This window comes from Canis lupus, chromosome 11, assembly GCF_003254725.2.
Source record: "Canis lupus dingo isolate Sandy chromosome 11, ASM325472v2, whole genome shotgun sequence".
In the NCBI taxonomy this organism is placed as follows: domain Eukaryota; kingdom Metazoa; phylum Chordata; class Mammalia; order Carnivora; family Canidae; genus Canis; species Canis lupus.
This window is the reverse complement of record NC_064253.1, coordinates 43,800,455-43,825,070: the sequence shown is the minus strand read 5'-3', so window position 1 is coordinate 43,825,070 and position 24,616 is coordinate 43,800,455. Positions and strand designations below refer to the sequence as shown.

Below are 24,616 nucleotides of genomic sequence, written 5' to 3'. Positions count from 1 at the left end.
TAGACTCTCAAGATCATGATTAGTCATAATTTAAATTGCATGGTGATAGCTACATATGTTATTTAAGATATTTAAGCTTTGTCAGTGGTCCTGTGTCCTATCTGTAAAATGGGAGAGATCATCTTAATCTTTTTTTTTTGAGATCATCTTAATCTTATAACCAGCTGGAATCACTAGTTAGAAGATGTGAAACATCCTTATTATTCCAGAAGGAAAGCACAGAGTGCTTTCTGCTAGGTGTTAAAAGCAGGCTTTGGAGGGGGTGGTCATCCTTCAAACCAATAGCATGTCTTTGTAAACGGGCCTCCTACTGAATCAAAGATTGTGCGGGTGTGGTATGATGAGAGCCTCTTTCAATTTCCTCCTGTGCTGCCAACTATTTAGTCTGAGGCTGTTTACACTTCCTTGGATATAAATGATTTTATCTCCATTGCTGACAATGTTGAATTCAATGTCCTTCTTTTTGATACAGTATTTGCTGAAGAAATTGTATTGATTTACAGAGTCTCTCTTCTGTAATTCCCCTAACATCTCAAGGCCTTTTAGGTTAACCAGTTTCTTTCAAACACCCTTCAAGACAAAAACATATTGGTTTTCAGAATCGCAGCAGGATCTGGCAATGCAGGAATTGGTGTTGGCCTTAGTAATTAATAATTTAAGTTTATATAGCTATCTTTACAAATTCACTTCTAGCATCATTTAACTTTTTATACCCCAATTTTTTTAACCACCAATAGTTCTACTTTTTTATTATGTATTTTGTGTAGACATAAAGGTGAAAGCAATGATTTATTTGTCTGAAGTAAGGAAGAAGCAAGGGAAATTAACTCCCTCCACCCACTCTCCCTTTAGACAATCAATAATTCCTGTTCTCATCGGGGGTTTAATCATTGCCTGTCTGGATTATTGCAGACTTCTTCTTGGTCTTCCTATCTATGACCTCCCTTCTCACTAGAGAGTTCAAAAACTTTGGCTAAATTCATCTTGCTCTCCCCAAAACCATATTACTAGTCTTCAAGTGTCTCTCTCACTTTTGGAGCTAAGTTTGAATTTCTTGATTGTGGTCAACCTAGTGGAAACCAATTTAATTTTCTTCTACCCTGAAGTCAGAGTGCTTTTTAGTTCATCCATTTTCTGTAAGTCGTCAAAAGTTCTTTAAGAGAGTTTTCCAGATGGTTTGTTGAATGTGAGGAGTGACTTTTCAATCATATTCTGTTGGTAAAATGTGACTCTTAAGTGTGAGTTTAGCCCAGAAACTATATAATATCATTTCACTGTGGACATACTGCTGCCAATAATGCAAGCCACTCTGAGTAAGCATCTTAGCAGGATTGTAGGATGCTTTTTCACATTTATCATTCAAATTGGCATAACTCACATGATCATGATGACAGCTTGCTGTCTATAATATATTCACCAGAGCTGCATTGTTTTGAATTTAAACATCTTTTCCCCTGCTTTGTGTTCCTTTGAGAATACTTTTGCATAATATCACTTTGCTCAAAAACAAGGGGCAGGGTTATAGGTCACTAGAAAGATGAATTAGAAAAGGGAAGAATAGAAGAAAGGACAGAAAGGATGAGTCATATACCAGATACTCAGGAGTCACCCTTGCAGTTGATGGGTGACCATCTAGAATCTTACAGACTCTACCAGGCTTGTTCTGGGCTATCTGACCTACACCTACTGATATTTCCCCTAGGCTTTATTGATGAAACTACCTTTTGTGTGCTCTTTATTGAATGTATTTAATCAACAAATATATAATGAGGTAATACCACATTCCTTATATTATTCTGAGAACTATACATGGAGTGATGAACAAGGTAGGCAGACTTTTCTAATAGTGCTTGCCATCTAGAGAAAATTGAGAGTGGGATTAAAACAGAACATAAATATGCAAAACAACAAATATACATGGTGACTCAGATTATGCTGGATGCAAGGAAGGAAATAAAAATAAATGAGGGTGTGTGTCACAAAGTGGCAGCAGAGATGTCCCTTAGATCCCGCAGACGGAAGAGGCCTCTGTGAATGGGAGAACTGTCAGCCAAAACCTTGGTGATGAAGGATCTTCTGTGTGAAGAGTTGAAGGCAAAGCATTTCAGGCAGAGGGAAAACAGCAAAAAGGCCCAATCAAGCAAAGGCAGGTGAGAAAATTCAGGCATCTGGGCTTTTAGGTGCAGTAGGAAGAATTTCAACAGAAGACTGTGGTTATCAGATTTACATTTTAAACAGATGACTCTGGACTATCTATGGAGAATGAATTATAGGAGAACAAGAATAAAAATCAGTGTGGGCTTTTCCCAGTCCCTTGCTAAAACTTGTCATCATCATTCCTAGACTATTAAACTGACTTTCCCCATATTCAGCAAGAGTTAAATTAATTCCTTTTGATTCCAAATATTGCAGGATATTGTAGTTTCTCATGTGAGCAGAGGTGGTTTTTAAAACTATTCCACAAGTGTTTGTTAATTAAGAGTCATGAGGTCACTGGGGTGGCCTTGGAGGCTTCTTCCTTTAATCTGATTTATTTATTTATGCTTTGCTCTGCCTATAGTTTGGGTACCCAGAAGTTTGTGACTAAATTTCACTTGGGAACCACTGGTGTTAAGACATTGTGTATGGCACCATACCTGGGTATCTTTTTAAGCTCATTTCTTGGCACTCACCCCTGCCTGCCCCCCCCCCCACCCTGGTACTTCATTCTAAACTCCCTCCTCTACATAATTAAGTAGAGTTCTCAGAATGTAGCTTCCAGTTTGGCACTTCTCTGCTTTGTACTTTCTGTTCTAGGTGATTGGAATGTCTTTTCATTGGCAAATGCCTTTTCAGCCATTAAAACTCAGGGAAAACCTTTCTTTTATTCTCACTCTTAGTTTGTTCTCATGTAGCATTTTGCAAGGACCATTGTACTAGAATTTATGTCTTTATAATCCAATATTTTATTATTTATATTTGTTTCCAAGTTTTATTCAGTTCCTTGATGATGGGAGCTCTTCCATTTCCATTCCCTATAATAGTGTCTAACACTTAGAAGCTGAGAAATATCATTGATTAAAATAATCATTTAGTGTGTAAATGAATAAAAGATCTAATCATTTAAGCATGTTTAAGCCACCTCGTGACTATATACTATCAAACTGATAATACTTGTTACCATTGGAATTTTTATTTTTTAAAGCCTAGGACCATACATAGAAGAAATGCAATGATAGAAATAGTAGATGTTACTGGTAGAAATGCAAGCACTTCAGATTTAAAAGTTAAATAGGACCTTGAATTTGCAAGCAATAAAAGAAAAACATAGATTTTACTTCATCAAAATTAAGAACATTTGTGCACCTAAGAACACTATCAAGAAAGTGAAAAGACTGCTTGCAGAATGGGGGAAAATATTTCCAAAACATACATCTGATAGAGGTTTATTCCTTACAATATAGAAATGTATCCTAAAACTAAAAAAAAAGTCAACCCAATTTTTGAAATGGACTTAAGTATAAATTTCCCCCCAAAAACATGTACAGATAGCCAATAAACAGTGAAAGGTGCTCAATGTCAGTACTCATTTGGGAAATGCAAACCAACACTACAATGAGATACTCTGTAACATGGTTATAATCTTAAGAGAAGAAAGGAAAGGGAAATGTGAGTCATAACCTGGAGAAATTAGAATTCTCACACATTGCTAATGGGTTATTAAAATGGTCTAGTTGCTCTAGAAAACAATGTGTCTCCTCAAAAGTTAAACAGAATTATCATAAAAATCAGAAATTCCACTCATAGGTATGCATCCAAGAGAATTGAAAACACGTGTTCAAACAAAAAGCTTGTACATGAATGTTCATAGTAGTATTATTCACAGTAGCAAACAATAGAAACACAAATTCCATCAACTAAATAATGGATAAACAAAATGTGGTATATCCATATGATGTGATTCTACTTAGCCTTAAGAAAGGATGAAATGTTAATTCCATACAACATGTATAGAAATTGAAAACATTATGCTAAGTGAAAAAAGCCAGACATAAAAGACTACATGTTATATGATTCACAGTTTCTCACTATTTATGTAAAATTTCTAGAATAAGCAAATTCTAGAGACAAAGTAGATTAATAGTGGTTTCCAGAGACTGGGGGGGGGGGAGGGAAGAGAGGGGGTTAATGCTTAATGATTATAAGGTGTCTTTTGGCAATGATGAAATCTTTAATTTCTGGAATTAAAGATTTTATTTATTTATTTGAGTGAAAAAGAGACAGAGATAGCAAAGGAGATAGCAAGAGAGAGCATGAGCGGGGAGGAGGAGAAGCAGGCTACCAGCTGAGAAGGGAGCCTAATGTGGAGCTGGATCCCAGGACTCCAGGTTCATGACCTGAGCCAAAGGCAGACACTTAGCCAAATGAGCCACCCAAGACCCCATAATGTTTTTGAAGTTAGATAATGGTGGTAGTTGTACAACATTGTGAATATACTAAAAGCCACAGTGTTGTATACTTTATGATGATTAAAGTCATTTTTATAAGGCATTTTCTAGAGACACCATTTTATTCCTGTCTACATCTTAGTATTCCACAGTTCACCATTCACTTGATCACTTTTTTTTTCTTTCTTCCCAACTGAACTGGTGGATTTTAATGGCAGAGACTATTTTTTAAATTCTCTGTTATCCTATCATTACTATAGAAGATATATATTTATTATTTTCAGATGTGGGAAGACATTTAAACATTTAAGAAAATGCTTAAATGTTGTTCAGTCATTAAGGTTACTAGTATCTCACCATATTTGGATTTTGGTGTGCTAGATGTTCTTAACTGGAAGTATGCCTAAAATAAGTGATTTTTTGGATAGAGCAGAGAAAAAAATATTGGAACTGCTTAAATATTGTTTTATATTGTAAAATTATTTATATTGGATTTAGCTGAGCCAGTATTTTCATTTTAGGAGAGAAAAAAGGAGAAGGAACCAAAATTTTCAAATAAAACATAATGGAGCTGATCCTAACAATCAGATGGGAGTGAGTTGTTCACATTTTGGAGGACCATTAACTCTTTCAAGTCACTAGAGGGTCATTTAGTGCATTGAAGCTGACAGGTAATAAACACAATTTGAGCACAGGAGTGGTGGCATCCCTAGTGATCCGCCAGTCCTGGCTGGTTTCCAGGACTGTGGAAGCTCAAAGAAGAGGGGCAAAACAAGCCTGATTACAGCTGTCAGAGAATTCTCTCTCTTTGACTGTGGGTAGGCAGATTTCCTCTACCCATGTAAAAGCCTGCTTGCATATGTATAACGTTTCCTTAAGATGACTTGAGGATGATCCATATTCCAATGGAAAAATAATAATATGGAAGTTCTCCATTATTATTAGTTAATTTCTATTTAAAACAAAGGTTTTGTCATCACTGTCATTCAGTTTCCATTGTGCTTTATAATATAGAATACATTTAATTTTTTTCATTTGACAAATATACTTCAAGTACTTATGATTTGAAGGCACTGTGCTAAAATGCTTTGGGGAATGTGAAGATGAAAATTTCAAGATCCCTTCACTCAAGGAGTTTTAAATTTAGTTGGAGCAATAAGCCATTATGCTAATAACTAAAATACACAGAAATATATATTGATAGCTGTTAACTGGCAAGAGTCCAGGGATGTTTTTCAAGAGATGGGATTCAGAGAGCCGCTAGAAAGAGCAGCATTAATAAGAAGTAGAAGTGTCTCTCTAATCAAGACAAAAAGATAGGACTTGATGAGAAAAATCAAGTTGGCATTATAGAGAAAAGAAAAAGACATTTTTTCCCTTTTCCCTTTCTAAAGAAAGCTATAACATCTCAAGGGTTGATATCAAAATAACTCCAAAGACCAAACATTTTGGTAATGGTTGCGGTACTGTTTTCTGGAGAACAAGAGAAGATGGCCTCAGCTTAGACCCTAGAAAAAAGTGACAGAGAAGGAATGAAGCTCCCCCCCCCCCCCAGGAGTGGAAACAAGTCTATGGATTAAAAATTTAATAGCATGAGGTATTTTCAAACCTGTGTGAAAATTCTGGATCATAATTTTTTGCATCCTATTTTGAAACTGTAATTCATTTTTTATTCTAAAAGCATCCCGTATTTATAAAATCCTCAAGAGGGAGTGGAGGAGATAATGAAGTCCATATGGCAAAATTCCATTAAATAATTATTTGAGGGATTAATGGAATAGCATATTGAGATGGCTGCTACATTTATAAGAGACACACAAAAACAATATGGTAAGGACCAGAGGTCTTGCATTGTAAGAGAATGGATCCAGGATGCAGAAAATCTCAGTTAGCAGCCTGTCTGTTTTACTGTCTCCAGCCCTAACACTATTTATTCTCTTCTCTATTTTTATTTTTTAAAAATTTTTTAAAGATTTATTTATTTTATTTATTTATGATAGAGATAGAGATGATAGAGAGAGAGAGAGAGAGAGAGGCAGAGACACAGAAGGAGGGAGAAGCAGGCTCCATGCAGGGAACCCGACGTGGGACTCGATCCGGGGACTCCAGGATCGCACCCTCGGCCAAAGGCAGGCGCTAAACCGCTGAGCCAACCAAGGAATCCCCTCTTCTCTATTTTTAGAAAATGTTAGGAAAAGTGGTTGCAATATCTGCCAGCATTGGAAAATAATCCTTGTTGGAGTTATAATAGGCTGAACACCAGTTATATACAAATATTTTTCCCCCATTATATACAATATTTTTCCCCCATATTGAAGCATCTGGGATTCTTTTGTTTGTTTGTTTGTTTCCTTTCCCTTGTAGTGCAGTCCCTGTATAACATTAGATAAATTGCTAACACTCAATTTTTTCCCCAAATCTAGTTACATAGTAATATTAGTACTTTAGTTTCATGCAGAAAAAAAATAATTAATGTATTTAAAGAACTTTGATGTTCTTAGATTAAATGCCTATATATAGAAAGAAAAAAGGAATATCAGCAATTATTTATCTAACCTTAATTAGGTGATAGAAAAAAATAAGCCACTGAAAAATTAAAATACCATTTGGAGAAGTTGCATTTGTGTTTGTTTCTAAAGTGTTGTTTATGCTATTTATTTTTCCCTCTTGGTAAATGTGTCATTATAAAAATCATTCAGAGTTGTGAGCCATTCCTAGGGGAGAATTAATTCACTGTATCATCAGAGGGGTTTACTTTGTTGTTACAGCTAGGAATGTCAATAAAGACTTGACAGAGGAATAGATATTGAGCTGGATCTAGAAGGATAAATGATAGATAGGAAAATTCAGGCATAGTCCAAGGCATGTGTGAAGGGCTAGTGTTATGAGAGTCTGGAAAGTTTGAAGAATGGCCAGAAAAAAGTTCAACATTGCTGAAATATGTGGGTAAATAGCAAGCAATTAGAGTTTGAAATGCAAATTAGATTGATAACCAATATTAAAAATCTTACATGTCTCACTAATACATTGGGAGTTTATTTTATAGATAAGTGGCATAATTGAAAAATTAGCTAGGGATATGATCAGGTTTTAGTTTAGTGCCAGTAGAATGGGTGGATCTGCCCACCTAAGAAAGAAGACAGGAGGTGAGTGCTATAATCATTGAAGACTTTGATAATCCTTTGAACAAGAGAGTCTAGAGATATTTACAAATGTCCAGAACTGACTAGATTGGGTGACCTTTTGAATATGAAAGTGAAAACATGCCAACTTTGAGAATGCAATGCAAAGATCACTCAGTTTGTTGCTACAATTTTCTACCAAATTCTCTTGTCTAGATATAAAAATGTTAATAAAAGCAAGAGACACATACTGCTCGTGTCTGTTGCCAACAGAATATCAACAAACAACACAGTTGGACCAGATGTAAAATCAACTGGAAATAAATCTAGGAAGCCAGTTGTGACTGTTATCATATTTTTCCTAGTTCTCTTTCTCCTTTTCGCACATCTGTCATTCTGCACTGTTGTTAAACAAAACAAAACAACAACAACAAAAGAAAATAGAAGAGGAGCATTTTTAGTGGGGTAAAAGCCAGTGGAATTTGTCTTTTCAAATAATTTCAGTAACTGAAAAGTCTTTTACCCTAACAAAGTGAAACATTTCACATTTATTCCCATTATTTTAAAAAGAACAAGTGATTAACTTAATTTCTTCCATTACTAGAAAGAAGAAATGGCAGGAGTGGAGGGCAGGAGTATAGAGCATATTATGCTCACCTGTCTTTTAGTCTCACCTTTGTTTGACTTCATATTTCTAATTTTTTTCCTCTGACCTAAATATTTGTTAATCATTGCTCTCTGCTTTTCAGTTTGCTTTCATATGATTTCAAAATTTTTTCAGAGGTGAAGTTAGAAGTGCTTTTTCCAAGGCTACAAGGACAACAACAAAGACAAGTAACCCACGTCCTATAACAACTTGGACGGGGACTTTCACTTTGCAGACTTCTAGACACTGTGGCTTTTAAACAGAAGCAGAACAGTAGATTGAATGGATTACTGTAGGGAGCTGATAAACACTGTGTAGCCACTGTTACATTAACTTGCCCAGATTAACCTGCTTATACAATTATATATTTCTTGGATTCAGGGTATGATTTTACCTACTTTAAGCCAATTTACAAAGAGATAACTTCATTATATTACTGTTTATTGAACAGCATAAAGCAAAATAAAGAACAAAAGAAAGAACCCCTCTACAAAAAACAGAAGATATAAACAAAATAAAAAAAAAAAAAACCCAACAACCCTTTGTGGTTGCCTTATATCTAAAGAAAATTATATAGACTCACCAACTTGGTTCTACAACTCATCCTCCTAGTCATCATCCCTTAAATGAACTTGAATGGGTCAGGTCTGTTTAGTGAGCACTGTTGAACAGTATATATGCTATCTTAGAACATAATGTTATATGGTATATATTCATAAGTGTCTTCTAAATTAAAGCACTCAAGACCCAACTCCCTTGACTGAGTAGCAATGGCAGTCTTAAGAATGAAATTCAGAAAAAAAAAAAAAAGAATGAAATTCAGCATGGTGCCAGATTGTGTCAGACATAACTGGCTGATACCACTGCAGCTTAACATTCAGTGACTAAAATTTCAAAAATGTACTAAATTTTACACTTTTCAGTAGCACAAAAATAGAGATTCCTAAAAATGTGGAAATTATAAGTACCTTGATTGTTAGAGACTACCTTATGTTTTTAACTTATGATGTCTAGACCAGTAAGAACATGATTGAATTTTGCTTCGAGAGGGATAGCTGGTCACTTTTATTTTGGAATCTGATGATTCTTTTTCTGGCCTTTGAAAAATATATACAGTGGTGGCTCTTATTTAGCTGGCAAAGACAATGGACAGGTCTTAGGCTCAAAAATCTCAGTATTTGGAGATGATAGTCTGCTTCACAAAGTACGTCTATTTCTTATTTTAACATGAGGTAAACAGAAAAGCCATATTTGTATAGACCATGGCTCGGCAAACTACACCCTATGTGCTAAACCTCTCTTGGCCTTTTCTATACATGGTCTGTGAGTTAAAGAGCGTTGTTTACATTTTTATACAATTGGAAAAAAGAATGTTTTGTTCTTTCACATGTGAAACCTAAATAAAATTTGAAATCTTATGTCATTTACAATGTTGTATTGGAACAGAGCCATGCCTCTTCATTCACATATTGTCTAATAAAATGTCTGTTTTTGCTACAATTGTGACAGAGGATGGCCCACAAAGGCTAAAATATTAACTCCTTAGCACTTTACAGAAAAATTTGTTGGCCCCTGATGTATATTGATCAGGGTGGAATGGAAAAGGGAATGTGATGCCTCCAAAATGTGATGGCTTCAGAGTGAAATTCACAAGATTCTTTTATTTGCAGAAACAACTTTTAAATGGAAAGTAACCAGTGGTCTCCCAAAGAGACCCAGGCCTGTCCTGGCTTTCTGAAGGGCCTTGTCAGTAAGAGCAGAGTACTTTCTCTTCTAATGTAGCTGAGAGTTCTAGATTTGACAGGTGTTTTCTCTTTTCCTTTCTCCACACCATGGCGTTAGTGCAGTATTTGTCTTCTCAGCACCCAAATACAGATGCGGAACACAGAAATATAAAGCCTATCGATAGGCAGCTTTCTTGAAAGAGGTGGGAGTACAGAGTACATAGGAATCCTCAATTTAGCATCCACAGCTGTCTTTATCAAAAACGATGCCCCAGGCATCAAATTTGACAGTTGTTGTGTCTGACATAGCTATTTTTATCTGTGCACATGCAGCAAGAATATGCTGCTGATACCACACACAAGGAGTTGTGCCATTATAGATTGTGCTGGAAAATATGTTTGGTTTAATGAACCTTGGAAACATTGTCAGAATTGGATAAACCAAAGGCAAGTTATTATTATAACCATAGGATATTCCATTTGCCAGTTGTTTTAGTTCATTTAGTAGAAATATCACCAAACTAAGTGAAGCAATCAGTCAAAATGCTATTTGGTTGCATGTAGACCAAAATGTTTAAATAGATTTTCTGCTTTTAACTAATCATCATGTTATCCATTCAACTTTAGCTTCTAAATAGTCTAGTGATCCTAGAAATGGGAAAATGGTCTGGAGAAGAGGGATGCAGTCTCAGGAGTTAGTGGAATTCTTGCTGTACATTGAAGAATGTTCATATTTTTTTTTAATCTAGAATAGAGGGTTCTGGCATTAGCAAAAAGCATGAATGCTGTCAGGTTTAGAAGTGAATTGTAGTAAGAGGGTAATGTGGCAGCTTAACTGGTACAAAGCTAGTTTGTCAAAAGAATAAGAAAAAAAAAACTGTTGGATAAAAATTATGAAGTCAGGTAATAGAAGACCTGGAAAGTCAGCAAAGGAAGTCAGAAATATGTGAAATTAAGATGGGAAATTGTTCTATACATCTGAGCAAAAGTGATATCTGATAAAAGCATTGTTTTAAGTCAGAAGGATGTGAAAGAACAGAACACAGAACACTAATATTGAGAAAGGGAACCCAACATTTGGGAATCACACATAATCATGTTTTTTTAGCTTACATTTGTTATTTAAGCCTAGAAATCACCAGCAACAGATTCAAAACCATGAGTGGTTTCAGAATCTCCTGTTTTCCCCATCACACCACTTTTGTCAAGTTTGACTCTGAATGTCAGCAATTCCCCAATGCTAGTCTGTATGCTCACCCTGTTCTCTCTCCAATTTCTCCTGCCCTCACGTCAGAAAACACAGTTGTGTCTAAATACCTCTTTGCCTATCTCCTTCTATTTACTCACTTTATGATCTGCAGTAGAGCTTGAAATAATGTATTAGTCTGTCCTCTGTTTTGAATGATGATCTCTTGGCTTTTGAGATAACTCAGGACTCTTTGGAATCTTGGGTTAGATTGGTCGTGATCATAGTCAAGTAAAGGCTCAAGCTGTAGGTCTTTCAGAGGCACATCCAGAAACACTTGTAGAGAGGTGAGACTTATGACATGAAGAAATGAAAGCATGAGATGAAGTAAAAGATATTTGGGAAGGCTTGCTGGAAATTTAAGGTTCCATTGGCAAAAGAACTAGGATATGGAAAGAGAGATTATTTGTCAGGAAGAGAAAGAGTAGTTTATTTGAGGCATTCCGTTTTGAAGTGGCAGGACACTCCTTTTTGAGGTGGCAGAAGGAGACTGTCCAAACAGCGAGACCCTGTAACCAGGTTTGGAGTCAGAGGGCAGGATGGGAGATGCCATTTTGTGGTTTATCCATTTGGTGACAACAGTGTGTCCTTTAAGATGATGATGCTTTTAGATGCTGATGATGTGGGGGAAAACACTGATGAGCATCTAAAGAAGGAATATGAGAAAAGAAAAGCAATCAGAGAAAGAATGAGAAAAGGAAAAGTCAAAGATGTAGGGAGCATGTTCAAATATAGTACTTATTGATTTACTTGGTAGAGCTTAAAAGACACATGGCTAGAAATAGGTATAGAATTTTTTTTTTTCAAAATACAGAAGTAGACATATTGTGGCTCAGGGACACCCTTTGTGGCTTGCCTAGTAACTTTTGTACTTTTTTCCAACACTTGGAAGATTACTCTGGTAATGAAGGATCCAAATTTTAAATGCTTACCAAGGAGAAAGTAGTAACAACTCACAATAATATGTTCTTACCTGATGTAAATAATCTTTATTTCATAGCTTTTAGTGTGCATAATAAACCCATCAGAGAGGTGTTATAGTCAACATTTTACAAATGAGGGAAATGAGATTAAGAGATGTAAATATAGGGATAAACACTATCCAATGCTTAGATTTAATCTTAATATCAAAAGGAAAGAACACTATATATGTAGATATGATTCTGACCAGGGGTATTTTCAAGATGTGCTAATGAATCTCCTAGATGTTATTTACTTTAGTTCTGATATTTCTGTTTGCAGAGTAACTCATCTACAGCATCTGATGTTTTCCTCTGAAACAGACTGAGTCCAGCTTCCATTTTAAAACTAGTTCAACTTAAAGATATGCTTGTGTCCTTACATGGTTGTTGTGACTCAGTCACTTTTTGACCAACTTCATGATTTTATTGCCCACTCTATTTATTTTTTATTTATTTTTGTTTAGTGTTTTAATGGCCCCAAAATATCTGTATGCAGTATACATCTGGAAGTTAAATTGCCATCCTTCTTATCTTTTATTTTTTGCCCTTCTTTGAACAAAAGGCTTATTTTATGGTCAAATCAATTAGAAATCTTTGAGTATGAAACTGTTATCTCACTGACATGAACATAAAAGATATTATGGAAATATTCGCTGATTCTATTATAGCTGCTTAGAGAACAGAAATTAGATTTGAACTGTAATGAATATTTTTTGTAAGTATGTGCTAACAATAGTTTTCATTACTTTAAGAATGTGGATCGAATTTGACCTATTTTAGGAGTGAGTTTTTGATCTTATGGAGTTATGTTGTTTCTGCCTTTGTTCGCTTTGCAAGAGATATTTTTTTGTAAACGAAAACCATTAATTTCTTCCTTTATCCATGCATTTATGTGTGCATATGCTTGTAATTTTCACTCAAGGAGTTATCAAAAACTTGAAAGTGTAACTTTGAAATATATCATTATAAAATCTTAAAGTTGAAATGAGTTTTGTAGACTATGTTGTCTAAATTGCTTATTTTACAAATAAGGCTATTAAGGCATGCAGTAACAGGTAAAATGTGTTCAATAAGCCAACAACCAAGCTGGGACACAATGATTGCTTCTCATTTATAGCCAAGTACTATTTTTGTAAAAGAACAGAAACAAAACACTGTAATTTTTAAAATATTTTTTGTGGCCATTCATACCCCTATAGAGATAGTGGAAAAGTATGTTTTTCCAGCCTTTAATTTTTTTCTTTTCCTACTCTAATATAAGAGGCATTATCTCTTTCTGGGTGGAATTCCTAATCAACTCTTCAGTTTCTCTCCTCTTTCAGTTTGATTCATGTAATTTTGGATATTTTATATAGATTAAATAGGAACACTGAACTTGTTTTAAAAAGGGAGTTGTTGAATCCTTGCATTAGGGTCTGTTCCCTTCATTAGGGGCTGTTAAGTTAATTAGAATATATACTTTTATTTCCTTTTCAAAGATCCTACCAGCTCTTTTATTTTCTACTACGGTATTGAAGGTTAAAAAAAAAAAAAAAAAAAAAAACTCTCCTAATTTTATTCACTTATAGAATATGGCCAATGAGAGCTAGACATATTTTGATTGGAAGAAAGCATCCTGTTCCAAAACAATAAAATAGGTTTTGTCATCTGTAGATAAATTACATTTTAAAAATTGGCTTTCAATCATCAAGGACTTGATACTGTCTCTGATAACAGCAAATTAAATAATTCAGGCAAAACTTCCAAATGAAATATATTTTAAGGAGCTAGAAAATACTAGTGAAAAATATAAGAGAATACAAGCAATGCTAAATAAATAATAATAGTAAAAATATAATGCTAATTGCCTGATTAAGACTCAGAAGATGATATCAATCCAGACATTTAGCTTCTTTTAGGGATTTTATGTTAGTTGATTAGTAGACTTTTTTTTTTTTATGATAGTCACAAAGAGAGAGAGAGAGAGAGAGAGAGGCAGAGGGAGAAGCAGGCTCCATGCACCGGGAGCCCGACGTGGGATTCGATCCCGGGTCTCCAGGATCGCGCCCTGGGCCAAAGGCAGGTGCCAAACCGCTGCGCCACCCAGGGATCCCTAGACTTCTTGAGGTCAAGGTATCCCAAGACAGAGTGGACGGCTTTAAGTATGATGTCATGGTGTATTACCTCTTAGTTTTGGTTGGACTGGAGTAAGAAGAATGAACCAGAAGTAAACTAGACCTTGAAAAAAACTTTAGACCAGCTTCAGAGCTTTTGAATGGTAAGAAAATTTTCAGTGCTGAATTTGGATTAAGATGATCTGGGATTGTGACCTAGGTACTTTGCAAAACTATAACACATCATTTCCAGAGAATTATAGTTCATATTTGTGATATATACACACATATACACATTATATATATATAGTATACGAGACATACTAAAAATTATTTCTTGTTTATCTAAAATTTAGTCTTAACTGGGAAACCTGTATTTAGATAAAATAACCCTATTTTTCAGTCTTATGAAATCCATGAAACTGATTTGTTAAAATCTACCCTTACTGATCAGCAACCTCTAGACAAATGCACCAAATTTGACTGAAGGAAAATTACATTTGCCTGAAACTTTTTGTATTTCTGCAGAGGCATCAGAACACTTCAGAATGGATCTACTGACTCTGATTTCATTTGTCTAAGTAGATAAATTCTTGGTATTGAACTTGTCTCCATCAGCATGACAGTACTTTTTCCTGATTTAATTTATAGACCCCCTCCCATTCCTAAGGAAAACTACTGTTTAAACAGAATAAGTATGAAGGTAATCCAGGTCACCTTATTTTAATAAGGGCTTCAAGGTCAATTTTTGACAAAAAAATATTACCCTAAACTGACCATTTCCTCTTTTCCCTAATTCATTAATTTGACTTGACTTCTAGAGACATTGGTGAAGGAATTGATCTTTTATATGAGAACACAGTGGTAACATTATCTTACTTGATGCATCTGTCGCTTACTAACACTATAGTTTTTTTGTTATTATTTTTGTTTTTCTTTCCCATAGAATACTTGATAGAGCCTTACACAGAGACATCACTAAAAAGGATTAAGAAGTAAAGGCCATATCTATATTGATTAGAATGACACAATCCAATTAATTGGCCATTGCCTGTTGCTTCAAATTAGTACTATTAAGAACCTCTGGAAAAAATCTGTACTAATTGAAATTTTTTGGTTTAATTAAACTCAACACTGAATTAGGATCCAAAGCTTGCAGCTTTAAGTTGAGGCTTCTCCAGTACGGAGCTGGGACTGGTGTCAAAATAGTTGTTTGCATTTAGGCAGATTTTCTTAGGGATCCTTTATAAAGGCTGAAGAAAATGCAAAGGAGTACTGGTGATGATGATGATGTTTATTTTGATGGTAACACCACCATTTTGGATACTACGACCACTAGGGGCTTAGACAGTACTGTCTCAGCACTTTACATATATTTTCCTCATCTTCATAAAAACAATATAAAGTTAGGGATTGTCACCTTCCATTTTACAAATAACAAAATGAGACTCTGCAAGGCTAAGCATCTCGGCCATATTCGTAACTGTGTCATTATCTGCCCTAAGTCACCTTCTGACTGAAAATACTAAGGTATTATTCATGTTAATATAAATGAACTAGATAAAGTCAGTATTTGTACTGGTGCTCTTGGCTTTTATTTATGTCTTTGTTGTACATTTTTCAATGTTAGATTTATAATCTTCTACATGGTTATGCAGCATTTAGGAAAATATGCATTCAAGTAAATAAAGTAACACAACTAATGGCTAATAAATGTTCCCAAACAAAGGCCCTGAATAAAGATTATTCCTAATTTGCATGTGAATTGGTTGCATGCAAATGAGTGTTCCTAAGGCACTTGAAGATTGTCCTTTAAAGTAGGTTAACCATTCCATCCTGTTTCTCTTACGTTGCCTAATGCACATTGTTTTCTTTGAGGATCCAAAGGTTGCATCTAGAGAACACTGGAGCAACATCCCAGGGCTCTAGAGCTACTATTCACCATGGATCTTGAGTTTTTTGGTGAATCTCTTCCCCTCTTAAGACTTCTGTTATCTCACCTGAGAAATGAAATAATTGTCCTAAAGTAAGTCTTTCTAAGTGTTTATAAAATCATTGTAACATTTGTTTAAATGCAATTTTATGAAAAATTTCAACATACAAGACAGATTAAAGATAATACTACTTTTAAGGAAGTGTGGCTAGGGAAGGTTTGATCTTAAGGCCCCCTGGGAGGCACGTGCTTTTGCTCTCTCTCTCTCTCTCTCTACACGCACACACACACACACACACGCGCGTGCACACACACACACATACACACTGAATTAAACAAGCAAGAAAGACTTTATTATTGACTTTCAACAGAGATCAAGACTACTGCAATAGGGGAAAGAGACTGACATCAGCTCTCCTGAAAAAAAGAAAAAAAAAAAAAGCACAAGGGTTTTTAAGCACTGGGGTAAGCTAGTGGCAAAGTACTGGAGAACATGAGCCATTCCTGTGGGAGGTAGTCAATGTGATTAGGCCACCTGCTGGTTGGCACTTCATGGGTTAGGATGCTAGGCTCCTACCCTCCTGTAGAGACTATGAGAGAGGGCCCCTGTCTTTATGATTATATTTCAAAGGTATATTTTCCAGGTTCCTTGAGTAAATGATTACCAGGGTATAGAAGATTTACATGTCTAAGGGGCAAAGAAAGAATTTACAGTTGCAAGTTTTCTTTTAAGATTTATTTATTCATGAGAGACAAAGAGAGAGGCAGAGACATAGATGGGAGAAGCAGGCCTTCTCACAGGGAGCCCAATGTGGGACTTGGTGCCCCGACCCAAGATCACTACCTGAGCCAACAGCAGATGCTCAATCACTGAGCCATCCAAGCATCCCTACAGTTGCAAGTTTTCTAAAGAAAAAGCTCTATAAAGTGAGAGATCTGGGGTTATAATCAGGAAGAAAGCTTCCTCACGTTTAGTGGAAGGGAACCATAAGGCTCTAAAGTGTACATACACACACAACAGTATAGTCGGCAAATCTCCAGCCTTGATGTTTTCTAAGACTTCTTCCCCTGCCAACAGCTATAAACCTGTGAGTCCTCATCTGTATTTTCATAAATTCCAAGTGAATAAGTCAAAATTAATGAGTTTATATGCCATCCGTACTTAGATTCCCTATAATTCCATGTTTAGTCATTGATTTTTTTATGCATTATATAAAAGTTAGCACTCTTATTTTAATAAGTTTGTAACTGATTATTTCTTAAATTGTCTAAATGTTATAAATAAAATTATCATGAACTATTTGTTGTTGATATGATATCCTCATATTTCTATCATACCCACCCTATAGTATCTGGATAGCTTCATATTACGTCAGTGTTTCAGAAAAATTTAAATTCTAAACAGTATTAAATCCCAAATCTATGGTTCCCACGTCAATTATAATTTAGTCTCTTGGCACATCTGGTTGTAGTGTTTTCTATTACTGTATAGACTTATATTTATGCCTTAATATACATTTGCCTTACAGCCCAGTTATGATTCCTATGAGGGCCATAACTTTACATTCCATGATGCTTGTTTTAAAATTCTCAGCCATAAAGTTGCATTAATATATTTTCTGTTGCTGTTTCCTTCCTTTGTTTTAAAGAATATGTAATGGTTATGTGTTTGTCTTTTCCTGCTTCATACCAAAATGTATTCCAGAATGTGATTCAGGGTTATATTTGAAATTCTCACCTTCATAAGTAAATACATGTGATTAATCCTGAATGACATGAGGGCCAACCTGCAAGAATAATTTTACATAGGTCACACATAGGGCAATGCTTTCATTCAGTCAGAAAATCTGTTGTCAAAGCAAATATTTAGAGAGTTAGAAAAAAAAAAAAAGTCCCTCCCCTTGAAGTGTTTCTGTGTAGGTGAGGTATTATAAATAATCAAAACCAATACAAGTAAATGGTAAGAAAAACATTGTTATTTGGAGAGGTATGATTTACAACCATGCCTCTCAAACTTTAATGTGTCCATGTATCCTTTTGAGATCTTTTTCAAATGCAGCTTGTGATTTAATAGCACTAGGTAGGACCTGAGACTCTGCATTTATAATCAGTCTGGCAAACACTCAGATTTACCACAGACTCCAATACTCCCAAGTATATTACAACTGGCTAGTTACACTCATTTATCTGTCTGTCTGGACCTGGTCATTGGCGTTTGTCATAACTGCTACATTAATTAATGTAATTAATCTACATTCTACCTCCAAGTAGGTCTCCAGCTCAATCTACCTTCATCTTCTTGTAACCAATTTGACTCTCTCTCTCTCTCTCTCTTTCCCTCACTCTTTCTATCTTTCACATAGCTCTACCCTTTTTTTTTTTCATTGTGAGCAGACACTCCTGGCTCCAAAGATAAATCTGACTCCCAACTTCCTACCCCATCTTCAGGGGACCGCATCTGTCTTACAAAGTGTTTTTAGTACCTACCCCTACGATCATTGACCAGGATGGCCTTAATATCTCCCTCAGCTTGGCAAACTTTAGACAGGCTTCTTCCTGATTATAGCATCTGATCTCACTTTTCTTAGAACTTTTTCCCTGTGACTTATAATTGTAAAGACCTGAGTCAAAGTAGCATTATGCAGAGGAGGTGAAGCTAGGGGAGAAATCATGTTGACATGCTATTTCTCATCTCTTAGTCAAGTAAAATCAAAGGAGCAAAGTTGAGTGAGGGTCGGTAGCAAACAGGAACTGCCATCAGTTCACAATTCAGGGATCCTGTGACCTGAACCACAGTACCACCTCAAATCTTGAAAATGGAGATGAGATAACATCTGGGGCAATACATATGCATGTATCCCCCACTCACACACATACTTATCACCACCACCACCAACACATGAAGAATATGTGTGAGTATTTAAAGGACATATTATAGGACTTTAGAAAAAAAAAACTACAGCAAATGTAAAACAATGTATAAATGAAAGCTACATTAGAACAGAAAAAAAATCATGACTGGAAGCACAGTCAGAGAAATATGATAGGAAGTTAGAGGAGGTTATAGAAAATAAAATGAGAAAGACCAAAGATACCCTCAAAATCTCTTTAGAGAGAAGATACAAAATAAAGGCATAAAATAGATGCATATAATATGTGATGCTCCTAAAGAAGATAACAGACTAAAAATGAATATTGATCAATTAAAAAATAGATAGTATTGATATTTGCAATGATATAGTAAAGATCGACTTACTGAAATAAATATTTGATGCCACAAATTAAATTGATTTCCTATCTCAAAGGAAGAAACTCTGGTGAAATTACTGAACTTAAAATATAAAATAGAATCTATAAAAACTATACTTCAAAATTATATATATTCATGAGTGTTGCAAGTAAGGATTTTTAAACATGTGAAGGTAGGAAATAGAGTGTCCAGGATCTCATTTCTGGATTCTCCATGTCTAGAACAGTAGGGAACAATATTATGAAATCCAGCAAACTGAAGGAAAAATTAAGAAATTTAAGGATAGAATAATCATACTGGTAGGACTAGATATAGGCATGGTTTCATTTATATATGGAACAAAGGAAAAAATAACTGAAAATTACAGCTGTAGAAGAGGGTTTAATTGTACTAAATCTTGATAATGTGTAAATAATATACAGGATGATAGGGTTTGGGAGGGATTTTCTCATCTTACAAAACAGAGAAACAATAATTATAATCTAAAGTTGAACCTAGAATTAAAGTAATGATTCTCAGGGCACCTGGGTGGCTCAGTCAGTTACGCATCTGCTGTTGGCTCAGGTCATGATCCCAGAGTCCTGTGATGGAGCCCCTGTTTCTCCCTCTCCCTCTGCTTGCCACTCTGCCTTCTTGTGCTTGCTCTCTCTTTCTGCCAAACAAATAAATAAATCTTTTAAAAAATAAATGAAATAATGATTCTTATGTCTTAGTGTTTAACATGGTCTTTCTTAATGTTAGAATTATATTTTAGATGAATATCTGATGTAGTAAAACTATATTCCTCTGATTCTCAGCTTCCTTTAATTTCATGTGAATTTATATTTTTATGTTAAAGTAAGATATATTAATTTCATTATAAAATTCCATTTTATGAATATCTTTTCCTATATCTATTCATCCCATTAGTGTACTAAGGTGAAATGGCAATGAGAGGGGTCTACTTTGCTGAAAGAGGGATTTTATCACTGATAATGTTTGGAGTTGCTTGCACAGGATGCTAATAAAAAGCACACTATTTTTATTTGATTTTATTGACTTTACCAAATTTTCTACAATCAATGTACTCCCTTATTGTCTACATTCAGGGTCGGGCAATCTCATAGCCTTCCTCTTCCTGCCACAGATGATCTATGGCATCATTGATCTTTCTGTTTCCATTAATACTTAGAAACATGTTATCAGACATTAATAATGTTATCATTTTTTTTCTGGGTGGTACAATTTAGAGATTAATTTTTAATTTCTTTGTTGTACTTCCATGTATGGCTTAGTCTTTTATATTGATCTACATCATATTTCAAATAAAATAAAATCATAATTCTTTGATAAAGGAAATTAAATACCATATTTTCAAGTGCCACAAATGGGAATTGATGGCATATGTTCCTCAATGGGTATTTAGTGAAAATAAGCAGCTTTCTTTGTTCTATGACAGTATGCTTTTATGTGACCTCAGCTTATTAGGACAAAAAGGACACAGAACAAATTCTGTGTTGGAAACAGAACAAATTTATTCTTCCTCATACAGTTTGATTGTACACACTTCCGCTCAGTATTTTAATAGTGTATCTATAAAAGTTACATTTGTTTTTATCTGACCTGCATCTTGGAATGTATATATCATAAAGCATGTAAAACGTTACCTACTAAGATATGAGCAGAAAATATTAGCAAATATGTTTCTGTTTATATTCTGTCATTTCTGAATTTCTACTTTGGAGTATATTTTGAAATATGAACTCCATATTAATACATAAATATATGTCTATATATATGTGTATGTGTATACACATATAATTGTGTACAAATATGTGGGGGCATGAATATATGCATGACTCTATGTACCTAAACACAGACGTTAAAGTGCTAGTAAATTTTTAGTACTGGAGTGCATCATCAAAAACATTTTGAAAACTAGCATTTGTGTTATACATTATATCATCATTATATTAGGAAAAAATCTAATCTTTGTTTTCCATAAAGTTCTATATTTTAAACTGTGCTGTGATATTTTCTCTTTAGGTCCTAAATTTGTGATATTTCAAAGCCATGTCTGCTCTTAGCTCATTAAATTGCTTATTCAGAAAAGAATCATTCACATTCAAGTTGGAAACTAGTATAACTGAAGTTGCTATTTTCAAGCTTTCAAGCTTGGGTATCTTATCTTTCTGGACAATTCCTGACATATACCAAATTATCTGAAAATTTTATTCCTATATTGAACACGTAAATGCAGGTTATATTTCTAACATATGTCTTCATACTTTCCAGAATATAGAGAAAATGGGATGTATCCCATCCTGATCTAGAGGATCACATGAAGTTTAATTTGTTTTGCTTCAGATTTAATCTCTGTCTTCTCAGTTTGGGTATTTTCTGGTTTCCTCCTTGAATTTTATTACTGTCTCTCTGGAGTATTGATTTGGATACCCATAAATTCTTTTGTCACCATTCTAGTCACATATTGTTACTTTTCCCCTTTTAAGTCATTCTAAAGTAGGTCCTGCTAGATTGTTATGCCTTAGAATTGGAGATCATTATCTTCTCCCAAATTTGAATCTCAAGGACTTGAAAGCATAGTATTACTAGGATGTGATCATAATTATTGTAATAATCATTATTAGAATAAATGTAGTAATACTTGTAACCCTAAGTAATAGTCTTCTCATAAAGACTCCAAAATATTACTTTATAGCTATCTGGTATAATAATTCTATGGAATATTTGCACTTGAACAGAAACTTATCAAATAGAACTACTTTTTAAAAAAAGAAGTAAAAACTCAATAAGAACCTCTTTCCTTTGAAAAAAGTTCAAAGTCCTGATAAAGGTGATTATGTGATGATTCTAATTGCTGGATGTGAATTTATTGCTACACATGCTGGCTACTAAAGGCTTTGAAGTCTTCTTCAATCTAAGAAACAAAAATATCTACAACATTTTCATTAATTGAATTAGGAAACAGACATTTACATTTATTTTTATTAAAAAAAATCATCTTAGAGAAAGCAAGACAGCTTTATCTCCTACAGGGAATAATTCAACCTATATGTGAATGAATGTATCATTTTGTAACTTTCTTCTAAGTCTTGTCAAATTAAATTCCACAAACCACCATGGTTCATGGAGACACAGAAAGTCCAGTTTAATTGAAATGAATGATTTTAGAGAGCTATAGCAATAAACCAGGTATTCGAGAGGCTTCTGTTTTTTGGCATATCTGATCAGTCAAATAAACCAGTTCTTAGGCTAATTATGATATAGGTATCATAAGTGATAGGGCATGACAATATTTTATGGCCAATGGCCTGGAGTTAAATATGAACTGGTACACATCCTTGACTGGGATGTGGGCAGTAGTGACAGCATGTCCATTCTAGACAAAGGCCTTAAGAGACATCATGTTTTACCAGTTACTCTCTTGCATTCTTGCTATTCACCTTGAGAAAAAAACAAGATTCAGGTTGCTTTTGGTCTAAGTAGGATGAGAATCATACAGAACAGACCTAAACCTAGTCTTCAGTCTTGCATCTAGAACATAAAATACAGCTTATCCCTGCCAACTGCCAACTCACAAGTCTGTAAGTCAGAGTTAAATACCTGTTGTAGGTCAGTGAGCTTTGGTGCTGTTTACAACATTATTGCAGTAATAGCTGACCAATATCCCCCCCCCTTTTTTTTTTTTTACCAATATACTTTTAAAATGAGTATTTATTATTAACATAGTCCTTGGTACATTCAAAGACCTCAGTAAATAGCAGCTATTTTAATTATCACTCTTTTGCCTGGTTTATAATAACAAATGAAATTTATTGTCAGGAAATGACCAGCTCTTTTATGAGCTTACTGATGAATATGACTTCCAGAATATTTTCCCAACTTCATTTCTATTCTATGTAGTTGATAAATTAAAATGTAAATAATTGTTGCTTTGAGATAGGCTTGAGCCCCCCTATTATCTGTGGGACTTTGTATAATCGGTCATTCAGTTAATATGTATAGACATTTATCATCTTTCTTTAGGTTTTGGACATGTTCCAGAGTTGTGAGGAGATTGGTCATAATGTAAATAGACAACTTAGCCTGGATTTTGGCGCATAAAAAGTGCTGAGCTTATGATAGTTGCTATTATTTTAGCCAACCTATTATCATTTATTTGTGTTTGTGTGTGTATGTGTGAGCCATGTGATATGGTTGCTAAAAGTTCATTTTTCATCTGCCATCAAGGTAAAATCATCCCTTATTTCTCCTGTGTCAGGTTTAAATTGCAACAAGTTGTCAAAAAGATGCTTTGATAACCTTTCATTTTGTCTGTATTTTCTTTAAAATAGAATGACAAAAATTTAAGAAAATACTTGTTTGAGGATCATGAATTTTGGCATCAGAAGACCAGGACTGTAGTTTCTGATCTTTGTAGAGTGTTGGTTTGGGTCCATTACTGAATGGCTACAGGCAGGGTTTCTCAATTAAATCTCCATATGGCAAGTCTTGTACTCATCACTGCATAGTCTGAAGTTAAACTTTAGTGGTTCATTCACAGAAAATGAATTTCTATGGGCAAAATCACTGTGGTTTAATTCACATGAGATAGGTTGTGGCAGAGACTAGATACATGCTTAGGAATCTTGTCTCCTCTCTCGGCACACAGGAAGACTGTATACCTAGACTCCCTTATAATTGGGTTGATCTCATGTGGTTGGTTTCTGATCCCCTATTTGGGGGTAAGTGATCTATGTTATTCTTAGGACTGGCTCATAAAACTTTACTTGCAACTATACTGTAGTTTAACACTGGCTAGGCACTGGAGGGGGTCTAGAAAATGACTCTAGAGAGGACCTTGTGTCTGGCAGAGCCACAAGATGACTGGTGAAGGGATCTTTCAGTAACTGCTTGGAGAAAGTCACCCATGAGAGCTGCCAAATGCTCACTAACTCTGAAATGAGCAAGAAATAAACCTTTGTTGTTTGAGGCCACTGAGATTTTGCATTGTCATATAAAGCTGTTGGTGTAAGTTACTCTGGCTGATTCTCTGATACATTGGTCAGGATGTATATTTATCTCTAATGGGGGAATTTTTCTGTTTAGGAGGAGGATTTTCTTGATTCCCATTTAGAGAATACCAATCCCATGTATAAGTTAGTAGAGAGGTTAAAACATGGTGGGGAGTTTAGGTGAAGAAGAATTAAGAACCTGAGAGACAGAAATATTGG

The 24,616-nt window shown here is 34.8% G+C and overlaps 1 long non-coding RNA gene across 3 annotated transcripts in view; it reads left to right on the top strand.

Annotated features, from left to right (window-relative positions):
• The window catches only part of LOC112650489 (uncharacterized), a 218,511-nt gene that overhangs the window by 149,489 nt on the left and 44,406 nt on the right, over positions 1 to 24,616 (top strand). Inside the window, exon 7 of one of the 3 annotated variants that reach the window (XR_007414042.1) lies at positions 4,949 to 5,245. The exons of 1 other annotated variant lie outside the window; for it this stretch is intronic. This is a non-coding gene — a long non-coding RNA (uncharacterized LOC112650489). Of the gene's footprint in view, positions 1 to 2,006; positions 2,569 to 4,948; positions 5,246 to 24,616 lie in introns of those variants that run through there. One more of the 3 variants, XR_007414041.1, reaches the window with a different exon arrangement.